The sequence below is a fragment of the Ranitomeya variabilis genome, chromosome 6 (genome assembly GCF_051348905.1).
Source record: "Ranitomeya variabilis isolate aRanVar5 chromosome 6, aRanVar5.hap1, whole genome shotgun sequence".
Lineage (NCBI taxonomy): Eukaryota > Metazoa > Chordata > Amphibia > Anura > Dendrobatidae > Ranitomeya > Ranitomeya variabilis.
The window spans coordinates 534,269,969-534,290,574 of record NC_135237.1 but is presented as its reverse complement, the minus strand read 5'-3'; positions in this window follow the sequence as shown (position 1 = coordinate 534,290,574).

Below are 20,606 nucleotides of genomic sequence, written 5' to 3'. Positions count from 1 at the left end.
CCTCTGGTCAGCGGGATCCTCTTCTGTCGTCGCCAGGGATGTCCTCTGGTCTGGATCCCAGCTTGATCTTCTCCTTTGGGGATTCCTGGAGGGACTGCACGGTTTTAGCTAGTGCAGCTACGCTCTTAGTCAGTTCCTGGACCTGGAGGAGCAGTCCTGTGGAAGGATCATCATCCAGGATCTGTGCGTCGGCCTCAACAGGGACCTGATGGCAGGGTTCCACCTTCTGGTAGTACGTGAGGGCTGGACGCCTAGGGGGCACTGTGCGGCTGGGCTGAGGTTCGTGCAGCACCCAAAAAGCCCTGTCCTTAAATTGTGCAATGTCCAGGTCTGGGTTTTGCAAGGCCAAGATGCGCAGCTGTGTCCTGTGGGTGCTGGACAGGAGTCCCTCAATGAACTGTTCCTTTAAGGGCTTATCCCCGTCCTGTACATTGTTAGGGTCAACCTGTTTGATGGCTCACAGTGCCTCCAGTAGATTAAGGGCATAGTACCATATGCTATCCTGCGCTCTCTGCTTGCACCCGAAAAGCTTCACTTTGATTTCTGCAGTGGTGCGGGTGTCAAAAGTGGTCTTATGTCTGGCAAATATCTGCTGCACAGTTCCTTTTTCCATATCTGGCCAGGATTTTACTTCTTAGGGCTGCACCAATCAGTTGGCCAGTTAAGATGCTGACCTTTTGGTGCTCGGTCAGGGGATATACCTCAAATAGGCTGCAGAGTCGTTCCTTAAAGTCACTTAATGCATGGGACTCCCCGGAATATTGTGAGAGCCAGGCCGCTCAAGGAATATAGGGCATGGACAGCAGCATGATGGGCGCTGTAGCTGCAGCGGGGTCCGGCCGGCTGGTAGAAGCTGCGGGCCCTGGTGGCAGCATGGGGCCTGCGGGTGCATCCATGGCGGGACCTAGGGGTACCATTGGGTCTGCGGCTGCATCCACAGCGGGGTCTTGGGCCATCACAGGGCCTGCGGCTGCGACCGCTGCCAATCCTCCTCCCAGGTCAGACATGGCTTTTTCCCCCTCGCTAACCTTGTTGGGGCCGGCGTCTCTCCTCCGGAGGCTGTAGCAATCCCTCCAGTGCGCGGTCTGTAGCGGTTCCTGTTGTCAGCGGTCGGGCGCTTCACCCGGTCCTCCGTCCAGGGCCCCTGCATGAAATCTTCATTTCCGGCTCTGCTGCACGGCGTCTTCACTTGTGGTGTTCCTCTGGCAGCGCGGCACCCGGTTCCTTCTTCGCGCTCTTGGAGCGCCCCCACTGTCTCAGGGCCGAGGAGTACCCGGTACAGGGCCTCTCTGTCTCGGTTCTGGGATTGTCACGGTGGCTAGATCCGGTCCGTGACCCTGCTAAGGGGTGTCCAGTAAGAGTTGAGAGTGATAATGTGTGGTGCAGGGTGCGATGAATAACGAGGACACAGGGTTGCAGTCTCTTTACCTCTTTACTGAAGGCTTCAGGATCCTCAATCCAGAGTACGGTTAACAGGGCTGTCTGAGACCGGCCGGTCCAATGGCACCTCCAGAGTTCCCTTTGCAGGTGGAAATCTGTGCCTTCCTTATAGAGCTTGTGTGTTGTAGTCCTTCCCTGCTTAGCACCACGGGATAGTCCTCACAACTGTTGTGTCTGTTTCTGATGTTCCCTCACAACTGATTCTGATGTTCTTCTGCATCCCCCAGATGATATGGCTAGGACGCACCCATATGATGGGTAGGCCTGGAGTTCTTCCGGGACCCTAGAGTCGCCCCTCTCCCACTGTTGCCCCCTATGTCTGCTTAGGTGATTTAGGTGAGACAGCCCGCCTATAACTGACTGTCCTGCTGTTGGTTTGAAGTAAGGCTTGGAGCCAGTACTTCCTCGGCGTTTCCGGCCACCGGCTACACGCCTCAGTAGGATGTTGCCTCGATCTTACAGCACGACTCCTACTGGTGTTTTCTCCTTGTTGCTTTGATCTCGTTTCTCACTCTTCACAATAAACCTCTCTTCTTGTCCTTTCTTGGGGTACCGCCGCGATGAAGTGCAGGCACGGTCCCGTAATGTTCTTTCTGTTCGCTAGGCCTCTGTCAGGATCCCACCCCTGACAGAGACCCCCCTGAATCTCTTCCCCTGCAACACCCCCTGCCACAGGATGTTGCCTGGTTCCAACCCAGTCAGCTTTCAGTCTAACTTTCTATCTAACCCCCAGTTTTACCAGATTGTGAGGAGTGGCCTAATGCATAGTGCCCTTTGCTCCCCCTGGAGGCCAGACTATGAAGTGTATTGGTGTCTGTGATACCTGGTCAGGTGAACTCCTTCAGTGCCATCAGACGTACCATCACTCCCCTTAGTGGCGGAGCGATGTTACTGCAACGACCAGGTCTCTGGGGCGCTGCACTCCCCCCCGGTCAAATCCAGTACTCCCGGACTGGGAAGAAAACAACAATAAATGCCAGCAAAAAGACATACAATTTTGAAATGCAATAACAAGTAATAAGAACAGTGCTTCCCTTTATGGGAGGTAAGGACTCTTAAACGTTACAAACATGGTTAAATATTTTAAATAACAGACTATAAATAACTTCTATTACCCAACCGGGTATTCTACTGAGTGCAAATTCTGAACAATAATTTAACATTGCCTTTAAGGACGTATAAGCTGGATCCACTAAAGGCCTACGATAAAACTTCTAAAGTATAAATTAACTTTTCTTCATCTTTCTTTCCTAAGTGCAATATTTTCTTGTTACTCTCTGATTGTCTCATGCAGGACCGCCTGTCTATCTGCCCAGGCCTACTGCCTCTTTTCCTAGTACAGTATCACTGAGCCATCTCTCTATGGCTCCTAGGAGGACTCACTCATTAACCCCTACGGGTTCACTTTCCTGTCATTCTCTAACACATTATTAAACATTTCCTATAATCAACTAACTAACTACATATAACTTTTCTATGTAAAACATTATTTTTATTTATTCTCTTGCAAGGCGACATTGTATCTTAAATACAACTAACGAACATTCCCTTTAAGAGGGAGCCAAGTCTCTTTGAGGTAGTGCAGCTACTCATGCTGCCAGTCCGTGTAGACAGGAACTCCAATGCTGTTCCCAGGAACAGTTTCTTCGCAAAGAGTTCTCTTTGTTGTAAAACCAGTAGGGGGCACCCTTAAGAAGGTGCAAACTATTTACAATAAGTTTGTAATCATGCAGTGTTCATGATCCAGCATTTCTCTGTAACAGTGATAAACAGGAAACAAAACAAAAAGGGCAAAAATAGGGATCCCGGGTAAACTAAGGGATCCCTTTAAGAGTTAACCCTAGTCGGGTTATAGCAGCAGAGAAACACAAAAAGACAAACAGTTAACTATTTACATTTTGTAAAGCATTTATGCTTACTCAGGTTCTGGCTGAGCAGGAGGTGGCCTCCTTGTCCCAGATAGGGGTCTGGGTAGCCACCGTTCCGGTCCCGACGCCAGCTGGGGCACCAGTTACCACTGCGGCCAAGCTCCCGGCCACTTCAGTGGTGGTGGTAGCAACAGTGCAGGTTATGGTCTTTACCACGGTGCAAGTTGGAGTAACCACCGTGGTCTTTGTAGTGACAGTGGATCGATCACAGGAGGGCGTCTTCACCACAGGAAACTGCGTTGCTGGCACCTTGGTTGGGGGTATCATGGGGCCTTGTCTCTTGTGAACGTTCAGAGCGAACCACCCCTTCTCCCCAAAGTGCCGGGTGTAGGTGATCTCGTCCCCCGGGTAGAGGTCCCGGTCCGGATGACCCTCCCTCAGGTGGGACTCGACATCCCTCCGGTTGACGAATACCTTGGCGTACAAGCCCGGCTCTTTAATAAAGCCCCAGCCTCCACGGAGCTTAAAGGCGATGACGATGCCCTGCCTGCGCGGGGCCTGATCAGCGATGGGGTCCTTGCGGGCCCGGTCTTTCACTGCTAATTCTTTCTGGTGATGGGCCTCCAGCCCGGCCTGGTACGCCTTCTCTTTCTTTTTCCACTGCCGTGCTAGCTGGGCTTGGTATTCCTCCCAGCTGAGGGCCTGCACCATTTCTCCTTCCTGGGTTGCCACCCCGGGGAACCCCATAAAGTTGGACCCGGGATTCACCCAGCAGTACAGCGTGCGCTCAGCATAGACCGCGCCCGGCAGGGTGACTGGTGAGATCGGGGGCTTCAGGCGATGCTCCATGCCTGTAGCCTGGTCCCAGGGAAGGAGGTGCTGGAGCCGATAGGTCCCAGGGGGAGGTGGCGCTGCGACGGGGCCTATCAGCAGGTCCTCTGCTAATGGGGCAGGGTCAGCGGGCTTACCGGCTGGTGCAACGTCCTCCATCTCAAGTTGCAGGAGACCCACTTCGGCTGTGGAGACGGGACCGCTACGCTCCTCCGGGTAGCTGGGGGAGTTCTCCACTTCAACCCCACACTCTAGGTCTGAGCGGTCAGCCATTGCATCCACCACGTGGGTCACCTCCTGGTCTTTTTCCCGCTCTCTCCTTCGCGGGCGGTTTCATTTCCTCTGCTTCCGCCCACCATTGAGGATCAGGAGGAGGATCTCAGCCGCTGACGGACACGTCCTCGCGGTGCAATAATATTTAGACCGGGCGGCCATCGTCTTTCGCGCTCTTCAGCTTGTCTATGCCCACTCCACGCCCTTCTTCTTCTCCTGCACTCTCCTTAGCGCTGTAATGGCAGCTGTTTTGGCGGGAACTTCTGGAGGTAAGTGGCAATACACAGTCTTTGCAATAAGTCACAGTCCAAGCACAATAAATCACAGTTCCAAGGCACACATGACCTGATTCTTCAGGTTTAAGTAGATCCTGTTCGTGACGCCAAATTGGAGCGCCCCCACTGTCTCAGGGCCGAGGAGTACCCGGTACCGGGCCTCTCTGTCTCGGTTCTGGGATTGTCACGGTGGCTAGACCCGGTCCGTGACCCTGCTAAGGGGCGTCCAGTAAGAGTTGAGAGTGATAATGTGTGGTGCAGGGTGCGATGAATAACGAGGACACAGGGTTGCAGTCTCTTTACCTCTTTACTGAAGGCTTCAGGATCCTCAATCCAGAGTACGGTTAACAGGGCTGTCTGAGACCGGCCGGTCCGATGGCACCTCCAGAGTTCCTTTTGCAGGTGGAAATCTGTGCCTTCCTTATAGAGCTTGTGTGTTGTAGTCCTTCCCTGCTTAGCACCACGGGATAGTCCTCACAACTGTTGTGTCTGTTTCTGATGTTCCCTCACAACTGATTCTGATGTTCTTCTGCATCCCCCAGATGATATGGCTAGGACGCACCCATATGACGGGTAGGCCTGGAGTTCTTCCGGGACCCTAGAGTCGCCCCTCTCCCACTGTTGCCCCCTATGTCTGCTTAGGTGATTTAGGTGAGACAGCCCGCCTATAACTGACTGTCCTGCCGTTGGTTTGAAGTAAGACTTGGAGCCAGTACTTCCTCGGCGTTTCCTGTTGTGAATTCTGTTTTTGGGCTCCCTCTGGTGGTTGCTGATGGTACTGGGTGACTTGTGTTCTCTGCGGTCTCTGGTCCACCTGTTTCATCAGGAAATGGGAGTTCCTATTTAACCTGGCTTTTCAGTCAGTTCCTCGCCGGCTATCAATGTAATCAGTGTGTTTCTGTTACCTCTGTTACCTGCTCCTATGACCTTCAGGACAAGCTAAGTCTGGATTTTCCTGTTCATTTTTGCTTAAGCATGTTTTTAGTCCAGCTTGCAGATATGTGAATCTTTGCTGCTGGTTGCTCTAGTGGGCTGAAATTGCTACTCATGTGCCATGAGTTGGCACATGAGTTCAAGTAATTTCAGGATGGTTTTTTAAAGGGTTTTTCGCTAACCGCGCAGTTCATCTTTTTGTATCCTCTGCTATCTAGCTTTAGCGGGCCTCATTTTGCTGAAACTGTTTTCATAACTACGTATGTGATTTCTTCTCATTTCACCGTCATTACATGTGCGGGGCTGCTATTTCTGTGGGGGTTTTTCTCTGGAGGCAAGAGAGGTCTGTATTTCTTCTGATAGGAGAAGTTAGTTCTCCGGCTGGCGCGAGACGTCTAGAGATCATCGTAGGCACGTTCCCCGGCTACTATTAGTTGTGTGTTTAGGTTCAGGATCGCGGTTAGCTCAGGTTCCATCTCCCTAGAGCTGTCCTGTTTTTGTACTTGTCTTTTTTGTGATTCCCTGCCATTGGGATCATTACAGTTTCCGGCCACCGGCTACACGCCTCAGTAGGATGTTGCCTCGATCTTACAGCACGACTCCTACTGGTGTTTTCTCCTTGTTGCTTTGATCTCGTTTCTCACTCTTCACAATAAACCTCTCTTCTTGTCCTTTCTTGGGGTACCGCCGCGATGAAGTGCAGGCGCGGTCCTGTAACGTTCTTTCTGTTCACTAGGCCTCTGTCAGGATCCCACCCCTGACAGGGACCCCCCTGAATCTTCCCCTGCAACACCCCCTGCCACAGGATGTTGCCTGGTTCCAACCCAGTCAGGTTTCAGTCTAACTTTCTATCTAACCCCCAGTTTTACCAGATTGTGAGGAGTGGCCTAATGCATAGTGCCCTTTGCTCCCCCTGGAGGCCAGACTATGAAGTGTATTGGTGTCTGTGATACCTGGTCAGGTGAACTCCTTCAGTGCCATCAGACGTACCATCACTCCCCTTAGCGGCGGAGCGATGTTACTGCAACGACCAGGTCTCTGGGGCGCTGCACTCTTTCTGCTGGCTCCGTCCACGAAGGCACGCCCCTTCTTCCCTCGCGCTCCACGCGGCGTGGTAATGGCGGTTTGCGAGCAAACTGTCACAGTCTCTGGCACACAGTACCTGGCGATGCCAGGGCACGAAATCGGGTTCGTGATGCCAAGGTTGTGTTGCCCGGCAGGGCCTGAGGTACTCGGCACCGGGACCGGTCGCAGTTAAAGGGGTAGTCATGGTGGCTGCCACCCGGTCCGTGCCCTGGGCGCTCAATTAAAGGGGAACAGTCTTTTAAGGGGTTTTTGAATAAAGTTTGTCATGACGTCACCTGTGGTGTTCGGTCAGTGGGGACCGACGCCGCTTAAAGGGGTCCCCTGGGGTGATGGTATGGCAGCTAGATGGTGATGCTTCCCACAGGTGAAGCGGGGTCCCCAGGGCTCCCAAGGTATATGGAAAAGATGGAGGGTTGCTGATAAATAACAGAGGACACAGGGTTGCAGTCTTTACCTGGTTTACTGAGATGGTATTCAGCCTCAGTCCAGGGTACCGGTAACAGGTGTAGCTGGAGTCCAGGCAGCCTGCAGACGAGTAAGGATCGCTTTGGCAGGTCAGGTTAGGGGCCTTCCACTTCTGTGCTGGTTTCTGGTCCCTTGCTGCCTGTAGTCCTAGCAAGGTCCCCTTTTCTCTCTCCTGTCCTGGGACAGATACCTGCACGACAGGTAGCCTGACATGTTCACTTGGGGTCTCTGGCACCGTGACTCCAGGCTCTAAATTGCTGCTGTGCCTCAGGTGTGGTGTGGGCAACTTACGCATAGACCTGTGCCCTCCGGCTCTGCTGGGGGGCTTGCAGTTTCCCCACAGGCTCGGGCTCCCGGTGCCCGGTTTCTGCGCACTGGCTCAAGGAGGCCCACTCGCATCATCCTCTAGCCCTGGATCTCTCCTCTGCTCCTTCCCTTTCTCTCTTCGCTCTTTGACTGTCTTCCTCAGACTGTCTGCTCTCACTGGTTTCCTGGGACCAACTGTCTGACTCCTCCTCCACACCACGATCTATATTCAGGGAAGCAGCCCTGAAACCGGGTTTTGAGCTAAACCTCTTGGCCTAGAGTCAGAAGGTGTTGTGTGCAAGATTACCTGCTCCTGTCTCCAGGCATGGTGCTACCCTTCCTGAGAGAAGGTCAGCATCACTGTGGTACCTGAACTCCTGGGGTGCCACACAGGATTGGAGACATGGGGCAGGATTGGAGAAACGGGGGCACAATGGAGACACGGGGGCAGAATGGAGACACAAGGGCAGAATGGAGACACGAGGGAGATGTGGTGCAGGAGGCAGACGTGGTGCAGGAGGGAGAAGTGGTGCAGGAGGGAGATGTGGTGCAGGAGGGAGACGTGGTGCAGGAGGGAGATGTGGTGCAGGATGGAGACGTGGTGCAGGATGGAGACATGTTGCAGGATGGAGACAGATGGGGCAGGAATATGGGGCAGGATGGAGACAGATGGGGCAGGATCATGGGAAAGATGGGGCAGGATATAGACAGATGGTGTAGGATGGAGACAGATGGGGCAGGATCATGGGTCAGATGGGGCAGGATCATGGGACAGACGGGGCAGCATCATGGGACAGACGGGGCAGCATCATGGGACAGATGGGGCAGGATCATGGGACAGATGGGGCAGGATTGGGAGATCATATGGGGCAGGATAGGAGAACATATGGCTGGAGCCAGGAATGAGACACACGGGGGCCAGGATGGGGGGATATTATTACCATAGGGGCTAATTAAGGGATGTTATTGCTGCAGTGATGTATTTATTTTATTTTACCTGTACACTGATGCTATACACTGTATACTATATACAGCGGTACTGTGTACAATGTCACCAGTGATCACTGTATTACATTTGCATTATACACCATATACAGAGCTCCTGTGTATAATGTCACCGGTGATCACTGTATTACCTGTACACAGACACTGCATACTAAGTTTAATAGACGAAAACTGAAGCACCACTGTAAATGGTATTGGAGGGGAGCAGACCACGAAAACTCCCTCTACATGCCCTTTAGGCCACACAGGATAGCTCCAAACAAAGATATATGCAAAAAAACGGAGCAGAAACATCCACAACAACATAGTTGTATGTAAAAATAGAAAATTTATTAAATTCAACTCATTAACATCAATATATATAAATACTGCAGTGAGTGCTGTACACACTCCGCAGACACAGAGAGGTAACACAAAAGGGAAAGAATGGTAGCCAAACACAAGGAGGGAAAGCACAAAGTACTATGCCCTTTTAACCCTTTTTCATCAATAGGGTGCCCAGCCCAAAACCATCATAGTAACATACAGGGTCCTTCCGGTGTCCCCTTCTCACAACCAATGATGCACTGATGCAAAGAAAGTACAATCTGTTCAGTCAGGCTTACCCATAATGATATCTTGAAAAGGGTTCCCCTTCCTAGTGTGGCTCCCCTGGACGCGCGTTTCGCGTTGTCGCTTTCTCAACAGGGTTAGTGTTATGTTCCCAATGGCTGGGGAACGCAAAAGGACAAGCGATAGTGTCAAAAATAGGACGAGCTCTAGGGAGATGGTAACTGTGCTGACCGCGGTGCTAATCCTAACAAACACAACTAGCAGTAGCCGGGGAACGTGCCTGCGTTGATTCTAGACGTCTCGCGAGTCGCGACAGCCGGAGAACTAGCTAACCCTGAAGACGAAACAAAGTCCTAGCTTGCCTCCAGAGAAATCACCCCAAAGATAATAGAAGCCCCCCACAAATAATGACGGTGAAGCGAGAGGAAGGCACATACGCAGGGATGAAAATAAGATGTAGCAAAGCTAGATAGTAGAAAGAAACAACAAGGGAGCTAAACGGTCAGCAGAAAACCCTTAGTAAAAATCCATCCTGAATTTCACGTATCCATGTGCCAACTCATGGTACATGGGGAGAAATTCAGCCCACTAGAGCAACCAGCAAGCACAGGATTCACATCTTAGCAAGCTGGACTAGAAAACATAATTAGACAGAACTCAAAAACTGAGAACTAAAAACTTAGCTTGTCCTGAAGAATCTGGGAGCAGGTAGTCAGCAGAAAAACAGAAATGAACTGATTACATTGACAGCCGGCAATGAATGTCAGAGAAGCAGAGTTATATAGGAACCTCCCTGCAACTAATGAAAACAGGTGGAGGTCAGAGACCAGAAGACAACACACAAAGCAACCAGAGGGAGCCCAAAACCAAAGTCATTCAGTACCAGCAGTGACCACAAGAGGGAGCCCAGAAACAGAATTCACAACAGTACCCCCCCCTTGAGGAGGGGTCACCGAACCCTCACGAGAACCCCCAGGGCGATCAGGATGAGCCCTATGGAAGGCACGAACCAGATCAGTCGCATGAACATCAGAGGCGACAACCCAAGAATTATCCTCCTGACCATAACCCTTCCACTTAACCAAATACTGGAGCTTCCGTCTAGAAACACGAGAATCCAAGATCTTCTCCACCACATACTCCAATTCTCCCTCAATCAGCACCGGAGCAGGAGGCTCAACCGAAGGAACCACAGGCACCACATACCTCCGCAACAACGACCGATGGAACACATTATGAATAGCAAACGATGCTGGGAGATCCAAACAAAAAGACACAGGGTTAAGGACCTCCAAGATCTTATAAGGACCGATAAACCGAGGCTTAAACTTAGGAGAGGAGACCTTCATAGGAACAAAACGAGAAGACAACCACACCAAGTCCCCAACGCGAAGTCGGGGACCCACGCAGCGACGGCGGTTGGCAAAAAGCTGAGCCTTCTCTTGTGACAGCTTCAAATTGTCCACCACATGATTCCAAATCTGATGCAACCTGTCCACCACCACATCCACTCCAGGGCAATCAGAAGGCTCTACCTGACCTGAAGAAAAACGAGGATGAAACCCCGAATTACAAAAGAAAGGAGAAACCAAAGTAGCAGAACTAGCCCGATTATTAAGAGCAAACTCGGCAAGCGGAAAGAAGGTAACCCAGTCATCTTGATCAGCAGAAACAAAACATCTTAAATAAGTCTCCAATGTCTGATTAGTTCGCTCAGTCTGGCCATTCGTCTGAGGATGGAATGCCGACGAAAAAGACAAATCAATGCCCATCTTAGCACAGAAAGTCTGACAAAATCTAGACAGAAACTGGGATCCTCTGTCAGAAACAATGTTCTCCGGGATCCCATGCAAACGAACCACATTCTGAAAAAACAGTGGAACCAACTCGGAGGAAGAAGGCAATTTAGGCAAAGGTACCAAATGAACCATCTTAGAAAAACGGTCACATACTACCCAGATGACTGACATTTTCTGAGAGACGGGAAGATCAGAAATAAAATCCATGGAAATGTGCGTCCAAGGCCTCTTCGGGACAGGCAAGGGCAACAACAAACCACTGGCACGAGAACAGCAAGGCTTGGCCCGAGCACAAACTCCACAAGACTGCACAAAGGAGCGCACATCCCTCGACAAGGAAGGCCACCAAAAAGACCTGGCCACCAATTCTCTAGTACCAAATATTCCAGGATGACCTGCCAATACAGAAGAATGAACCTCAGAGATGACTCTACTGGTCCATCTATCCGGAACAAACAGTCTTTCTGGCGAACAACAATCAGGTCTATCCGCCTGAAACTCCTGCAGAGCACGACGTAAATCTGGGGAGATGGCGGACAAAATCACCCCTTCCCTAAGAATACCAGTAGGCTCAGAGTCTCCCGGAGAGTCAGGCAAAAAACTCCTGGAAAGGGCATCCGCCTTAACATTCTTTGAACCAGGTAGGTACGAGACTATAAAATCAAAACGAGAAAAAAACAATGACCAACGAGCCTGTCTGGGATTCAGCCGCTTGGCTGACTGGAGATAAATCAAATTCTTGTGGTCAGTCAAGACCACCACACGATGCTTAGCTCCCTCAAGCCAATGGCGCCACTCCTCAAACGCCCACTTCATGGCCAAGAGCTCCCGATTACCGACATCATAATTCCGCTCGGCAGGCGAGAATTTTCTTGAAAAGAAAGCACATGGCTTCATCACCGAGCCATCGGAGCTTTTCTGCGACAGAACCGCCCCTGCTCCAATCTCGGAAGCATCAACCTCAACCTGAAAGGGAAGTGAAACATCTGGCTGACACAAAACCGGAGCAGAGGAAAACCGGCGCTTCAGCTCCTGAAATGCTTCCAGAGCCGCAGAAGACCAATTAGCAACATCAGAACCTTTCTTGGTCAAATCTGTCAAAGGCTTAACAACACTAGAAAAATTAGCTATAAAGCGACGGTAAAAGTTAGCAAAACCCAAGAACTTCTGAAGACTCTTAACAGATGTAGGTTGCGTCCAGTCAAGGATTGCCTGAACCTTGGCAGGATCCATCTCAATAGTAGAAGGAGAAAAAATGTAACCCAAAAAAGAAATCTTCTGGACTCCAAAAAGGCATTTTGAGCCCTTCACAAACAAAGCATTGGCCCGCAGGACCTGAAACACCTTCCTAACTTGCTGAACATGAGACTCCCAGTCATCCGAAAAAACTAGAATATCATCCAGATACACAATCATAAATTTATCCAGATATTCACGAAAGATGTCGTGCATAAAGGACTGAAAGACTGAAGGAGCATTAGAGAGTCCAAAAGGCATTACCAAGTACTCAAAATGGCCCTCAGGCGTATTAAATGCAGTTTTCCATTCATCACCTTGCTTTATCCGCACCAGATTATATGCGCCACGAAGATCTATCTTAGTGAACCACCTAGCCCCCTTAATACGAGCAAACAAATCAGTCAACAATGGCAAGGGATACTGAAATTTGACCGTAATTTTATTCAGCAGGCGATAATCTATACAAGGTCTCAAGGAACCATCTTTCTTAGCCACAAAGAAAAAACCTGCTCCTAGAGGGGACGAAGATGGACGAATATGTCCCTTTTCCAAAGACTCCTTGATGTAACTCCGCATGGCAGTATGCTCAGGAACAGACAAGTTGAACAATCGTCCCTTAGGAAACTTACTGCCAGGAATCAAATCTATAGCACAATCACAATCCCTATGAGGAGGAAGCGAGTTGAACTTAGGCTCCTCAAATACGTCCTGATAGTCAGACAAAAACACACGGATCTCAGAAGGAGTAGATGAAGCTATTGACATCACAGGCGCGTCATCATGAACTCCCTGACACCCCCAACTTGACACAGACATTGTTTTCCAATCCAAGACTGGATTATGGATCTGCAACCATGGCAGACCTAACACAAGAACATCATGTAAATTATGCAGCACTAGGAAGCGAATCACCTCCTGATGAACGGGAGTCATGCACATGGTCACCTGTGTCCAGTACTGAGGTTTATTTGTAGCCAATGGCGTATAGTCAATTCCTCTCAGGGGAATAGGGACTTTTAACGGCTCCAAATCAAAACCACAGCGTCTGGCAAATGACCAATCCATAAGACTCAGGGCAGAACCTGAATCAATAAAGGAATTGGCAGAAATAGATGACAGTGAACAAATCAGAGTAACAGACAAAATGAACTTAGGCTGTAGATTACCAATGGCGACCGATTTATCAATCTTTCTCTTACGCTTAGAGCATGCTGATATAACATGAGCTGAATCCCCACAATAAAAGCACAACCCATTTTGCCGTCTATAATTTAGCCGTTATATTTGAAAAAACTGACCGTCACATCCATACATAGACTAAGTGTGAACAGTTGCTGAACCTAAAGTAACCAACTCATATATATATAGTCAAGTAATGAAGGCAGCACACTGCAGCGCTAAAACATGCAAACATGAAACATGAAAACTGAACTGCAATACTGCACTAGAAATATGAAAAATGAGAGCGTTTAGCGCATAAAAATGGCCAATTTTATGTGTACCTTATAGCCCCTTTACGGCATCTCTCGTATATCAGGTCCTAAGCTTGCCTACCTCGCTGAGAATAAACGTCTCCATGTGAATAGGTACCTGTGAAAACCTCTTCCTAGACTCACATTCTCTCTCTCTGTGGAGGGGTACCGGACCTGCTGCGATTAAAACACCTGGGCTAGGAGGAGGAGTGCTCAGTCAGAAGGCTAAATAATATATTTGAAAAAACTGACCGTCACATCCATACATAGACTAAGTGAGAACAGGTGCTGAACCTAGAGTAACCAACTCATATATATATAGTCAAGTAATGACGGTCAGTTTTTTCAAATATATTATTTAGCCTTCTGACTGAGCACTCCTCCTCCTAGCCCAGGTGTTTTAATCGCAGCAGGTCCGGTACCCCTCCACAGAGAGAGAGAATGTGAGTCTAGGAAGAGGTTTTCACAGTTACCTATTCACATGGAGACGTTTATTCTCAGTGAGGTAGGCAAGCGTAGGACCTGATATACGAGAGATGCTCTCATTTTTCATATTTCTAGTGCAGTATTGCAGTTCAGTTTTCATGTTTCATGTTTGCATGTTTTAGCGCTGCAGTGTGCTGCCTTTTTTACTTGACTATATATATATGAGTTGGTTACTCTAGGTTCAGCACCTGTTCACACTTAGTCTATGTATGGATGTGACGGTCAGTTTTTTCAAATATATTATTTAGCCTTCTGACTGAGCACTCCGCCTCCTAGCCCAGGTGTTTTAATCGCAGCAGGTCCGGTACCCCTCCACAGAGAGAGAGAATGTGAGTCTAGGAAGAGGTTTTCACAGGTACCTATTCACATGGAGACGTTTATTCTCAGCGAGGTAGGCAAGCGTAGGACCTGATATACGAGAGATGCCGTAAAGGGGCTATCAGGTACACAGAAAATTGGCCATTTTTATGCGCTAAACGCTCTCATTTTTCATATTTCTAGTGCAGTATTGCAGTTCAGTTTTCATGTTTCATGTTTGCATGTTTTAGCGCTGCAGTGTGCTGCCTTCATTACTTGACTATATAATTTAGCCGTTCACTTCTGGACAGAATTCTATCACATTGCATACTCTCAGATGTCTGTTCAGAGGACACCGCCAAATGGTGCACAGGTTTGCGCTCCCGCAACCGCCGATCAATCTGAATGGCCATAGTCATTGACTCATTCAGACCTGTAGGCGTAGGGAACCCCACCATAACATCTTTAATGGCCTCAGACAGACCTTCTCTGAAATTTGCAGCCAGGGCACACTCATTCTACTGAGTAAGCACCGACCACTTCCGAAATTTTTGACAGTACACTTCTGCTTCATCTTGCCCTTGAGATATGGCCAATAATGCTTTTTCAGCCTGGATCTCCAGGTTGGGTTCCTCATAGAGCAAACCTAAAGCCAGAAAAAACGCATCCACACTGAGTAATGCAGGATCCCCGGGTGCCAATGCAAACGCCCAATCCTGAGCGTCGCCCCGCAGGAAAGAAATGACAATTTTAACCTGCTGAGCAGGGTCACCAGAGGAACGAGATTTCAAAGACAGAAACAACTTACAATTGTTCCTAAAATTTAGGAACCTAGATCTATCTCCAGAAAATAGCTCTGGAATAGGAATTCTAGGCTCAGACATAGGAGTATGAACAACAAAATCTTGTATATTTTGAACCTTAGCAGCAAGGTGATCCAGACTGGAAGCCAAACTCTGAACATCCATGTCCACAGCTGAAGTCAGAGCCACTCAAAGATTAAGAGGAGGTGAGAAGTCAGCCAGACAGCAATTAAAGGCAAGGCAGCAAAACCCAGAGAGGAAAAAAAAAAAAAATTCCTCAAGACTTCTCTTCTCCTGCTTTTGCCATACAGTTAACACCTTGTTGGCCAACTGTACTGTTATGTTCCCAATGGCTGGGGAACGCAAAAGGACAAGCGATAGTGTCAAAAATAGGACGAGCTCTAGGGAGATGGTAACTGTGCTGACCGCGGCGCTAATCCTAACAAACACAACTAGCAGTAGCCGGGGAACGTGCCTGCGTTGATTCTAGATGTCTCACGCCAGCCGGAGAACTAGCTAACCCTGAAGACGAAACAAAGTCCTAGCTTGCCTCCAGAGAAATCACCCCAAAGATAATAGAAGCCCCCCACAAATAATGACGGTGAAGCGAGAGGAAGGCACATACGCAGGGATGAAAATAAGATGTAGCAAAGAGAGGCCCGATAAAGCTAGATAGTAGAAAGATACAACAGGGGAGCTAAACGGTCAGCAGAAAACCCTTAGTAAAAATCCATCCTGAATTTCACGTATCCATGTGCCAACTCATGGTACATGGGGAGAAATTCAGCCCACTAGAGCAACCAGCAGCAAGGACTCACATCTTAGCAAGCTGGACTAGAAAACATAATTAGACAGAACTCAAAAACTGAGAACTAAAAACTTAGCTTGTCCTGAAGAATCTGGGAGCAGGTAGTCAGCAGAAAAACAGAAATGAACTGATTACATTGACAGCCGGCAATGAATGTCAGAGAAGCAGAGTTATATGGGAACCTCCCTGCAACTAATGAAAACAGGTGGAGGTCAGAGACCAGTAGACAACACACAAAGCAACCAGAGGGAGCCCAAAACCAAAGTCATTCAGTACCAGCAGTGACCACAAGAGGGAGCCCAGAAACAGAATTCACAACAGGTTAGTGTGTAACTGTTCTCATGCTGTTAAAATACTAAGATGACCGGAAATGAAGCCGGCATATCGGCGCATGCGCGGTGGCACCCGGGTCGCGTCATCGACTAGGCCGTCATAGCAGAGCGGGCGTAAGGGGGAAAAACCTCCCATAGACATCATGTAACGCCCCCCTGCCATTAGAGACGGACACAGCAGAAGACGCACTCCCCGGGCGGCAGCGGGCATGCGCGCACCTGGCATCCATTTTTAAGACGACCGCAGCAACGGCCATATTTAGAAGGATCAAGGGGCTGCATATTCCTACCTACCATGTAAGTGAACAAAAAATAAAAAGTAATAAGTGTATGGTGCTGCTGTACATAATACTCCAGTGCACAGGGAAGATAAAAATACTCAGCACAACTAACATAGTTGTGCAAATATAACACAAATCTCCAACCGTATAAAACATATATAAAACATATATCAAAAAGTGCATAAAGTGACATGTGCATACAGTGACAACATTTATATACATGGAATTAGTAATGTTGACATTCCAATTTTTCTTTTGTGCCAGCTTTTTCTCCTTTTCTCTCTTTATTGCTTCTTAAAATAGCAGTGTGATATTATTGCATGGAGGAAGGGGATATTATGCAGCCCAAACACCATCCGCGGCCATAGATATGCTAGAATAAACTAAAAATAAGACAAACACAAGAGCAATTAGTATTAAAAGAATAAAAAACAGAATAGTGAATTGACTCAAGAGCAGAGACTACTAGGGCTAAAACAGTCCCATGTAGGGTTGAGCGAAATGGATCGTTCATTTTCATAAGTCGCCGACTTTTGGCAAAGTCGGCGTCTCATGAAACCGAGCCGATCCCTGTGTGGGGTCGGCCATGCGGTACGCGACTTTCGCGCCAAAGTCACGTTTCAATGACGCTAAAAGCGCCATTTCTCAGCCATTGAAGGTGGACGCAGAGTGTGGGCAGCGTGATGACATAGATCTCAGTCCCCACCATCTTAGAGAAGGGCATTGCAGTGATTGGCTTGCTTTCTGCGGCGTCACAGGGGGTATAAAGGGGCGTTCCCGCCGACCTCCATCTTACTGCTGCTGATCCGAGCGTAGGGAGAGGTTGCTGCCGCTTCTTCAGAAGCAGGGATAGTGATAGGCAGGGTACATAAAGCTGCAAACCGCTTGTGCTGTAGCGATTTCCACTGTCCAACACCACCTTTTGTTTGCAGGGACAGTGGAAGCTACATTTTTTTTTCCTCAGCGCTGTCGCTCATTGGGCTGCCCTAGAAGGCTCCCTGACCCTGATAGCTGCGTTGCTGTGCCTGTGTGTACGCCGCTGTGCAAACCAACTGCTTTTTTCAAAGCACAAATCCTGTTGTTCCTTCCTTTCTGCACAGCTATCTTGTGTGTTTGTCCACACTTTTGTGTGCAGCAGTCCTTTTTATAGCTGCCTGCCATACTTTTCTGAGATAACTGCAGGGAGATAAATATTGGCAAGTCTGCCTCTGTGCCATTGCTGTGGGTGGCATCTCTCTCTCATTGTGTGCCACCGAACAAACCACTGTGTGATACTTGGCCATTTTTTTTTTTTTGGCTACATTCTCCCTTTTCCAAAATAAAAATTAGTGGGAGATAAATATTGGCAAGTCTGCCTCTGTGCCATTGCTGTGGGTGGCATCTCTCTCTCATTGTGTGCCACCGAAAAAACCACTGTGTGATACTTGGCCATTTTTTTGGGGGGGGGCTAAATTCTCCCTTTTCCAAAATAAAAATTAGTGGGAGATAAATATTGGCAAGTCTGCCTCCGTGCCATTGCTGTGGGTGGCATCTCTCTCTCATTGTGTGCCACCGAAAAAAAACACTGTGTGATACTGGGCCATTTTTTGGGGGGGGGCTAAATTCTCCCTTTTCCAAAATAAAAATTAGTGGGAGATAAATATTGGCAAGTCTGCCTCCGTGCCATTGCTGTGGGTGGCATCTCTCTCTCATTGTGTGCCACCGAAAAAACCACTGTGTGATACTTGGACATTTTTTTGGGGGGGCTAAATTCTCCATTTTCCAAAATAAAAATTAGTGGGAGATAAATATTGGCAAGTCTGCCTCCGAGCCAGTCCTGTGGGTGGCATCTGTCTCTCATTGTGTGCCACCGAAAAGCACTGTGTAATACTGGGCCTTTTTGTCTTTTAGGTAAATTCTCCCTTTTAAAAAAAAAAAAATAGTTAGTGGGAGATAAATATTGGCAAGTCTGCCTCCGTGCCAGTCCTGTGTGTGGCATCTGTCTCTCATTGTGTGCCACCGAAAAGCACTGTGTAATACTGGGCCTTTTTGTCTTTTGGGTAAATTCTCCCTTTAAAAAAAAAAAATAGTTAGTGGGAGATAAATATTGGCAAGTCTGCCTCCGTGCCAGTCCTGTGTGTGGCATCTGTCTCTCATTGTGTGCCACTGAAAAGCACTGTGTAATACTGGGCCTTTTTTTTTTTTTTTGGTAAATTCTCCCTTTTCAAAAAAAAATAGTTAGTGGGAGATAAATATTGGCAAGTCTGCCTCCGTGCCAGTCCTGTGGGTGGCATCTGTCTCTCATTGTGTGCCACCGAAAAGCACTGTGTAATACTGGGCCTTTTTGCCTTTTGGGTAAATTCTCCCTTTTAAAAAAAAAATAGTTAGTGGGAGATAAATATTGGCAAGTCTGCCTCCGTGCCAGTCCTGTGGGTGGCATCTGTCTCTCATTGTGTGCCACCGAAAACCACTGTGTAATACTGGGCCTTTTTGTCTTTTGGGTAAATTCTCCCTTTTAAAAAAAAAATAGTTAGTGGGAGATAAATATTGGCAAGTCTGCCTCCGTGCCAGTCCTGTGTGTGGCATCTGTCTCTCATTGTGTGCCACCGAAAACCACTGTGTAATACTGGGCCTTTTTGTCTTTTGGGTAAATTCTCCCTTTAAAAAAAAAAAAATAGTTAGTGGGAGATAAATATTGGCAAGTCTGCCTCCATGCCAGTCCTGTGGGTGGCATCTGTCTCTCATTGTGTGCCACCGAAAAGCACTGTGTAATACTGGGCCTTTTTGCCTTTTGGGTAAATTTTCCCTTTTAAAAAAAAAAAGTTAGTGGGAGATAAATATTGGCAAGTCTGCCTCCGTGCCAGTCCTGTGGGTGGCATCTGTCTCTCATTGTGTGCCACCGAAAACCACTGTGTAATACTGGGCCTTTTTGTCTTTTGGGTAAATTCTCCCTTTTTAAAAAAAAAATAGTTAGTGGGAGATAAATATTGGCAAGTCTGCCTCCGTGCCAGTCCTGTGTGTGGCATCTGTCTCTCATTGTGTGCCACCGAAAACTACTGTGTAATACTGGGCCTTTTTGTCTTTTGGGTAAATTCTCCCTTTTAAAAAAAAAAAATAGTTAGTGGGAGATAAATATTGGCAAGTCTGCCTCCGTGCCAGTCCTGTGGGTGGCATCTGTCTCTCATTGTGTGCCACTGAAAAGCACTGTGTAATACTGGGCCATTTTGCCTTTTGGGTTGATTCTCCCTTTTAAAAAAAAAAATAGTTAGTGGGAGATAAATATTGGCAAGTCTGCCTCCGTGCCAGTCCTGTGAGTGGCATCTGTCTCTCATTGTGTGCCACCGAAAACCACTGTGTAATACTGGGCCTTTTTGTCTTTTGGGAAAATTCTCCCTTTTAAAAAAAAAATAGTTAGTGGGAGATAAATATTGGCAAGTCTGCCTCCGTGCCAGTCCTGTGTGTGGCATCTGTCTCTCATTGTGTGCCACTGAAAAGCACTGTGTAATACTGGGCCTTTTTTTTTTTTTTTTTGTAAATTCTCCCTTTTCAAAAAAAAATAGTTAGTGGGAGATAAATATTGGCAAGTCTGCCTCTGTGCCAGTCCTGTGTGTGGCATCTGTCTCTCATTGTGTGCCACTGAAAACCACTGTGTAATACTGGGCCTTTTTGTCTTTTGGGTAAATTCTCCCTTTTAAAAAAAAAATAGTTAGTGGAAGATAAATATTGGCAAGTCTGCCTCCGTGCCAGTCCTGTGGGTGGCATCTGTCTCTCATTGTGTGCCACCGAAAACCACTGTGTAATACTGGGCCTTTTTGTCTTTTGGGTAAATTCTCCCTTTAAAAAAAAAAATAGTTAGTGGGAGATAAATATTGGCAAGTCTGCCTCCGTGCCAGTCCTGTGTGTGGCATCTGTCTCTCATTGTGTGCCACCGAAAACCACTGTGTAATACTGGGCCTTTTTGTCTTTTGGGTAAATTCTCCCTTTAAAAAAAAAAAAATAGTTAGTGGGAGATAAATATTGGCAAGTCTGCCTCCATGCCAGTCCTGTGGGTGGCATCTGTCTCTCATTGTGTGCCA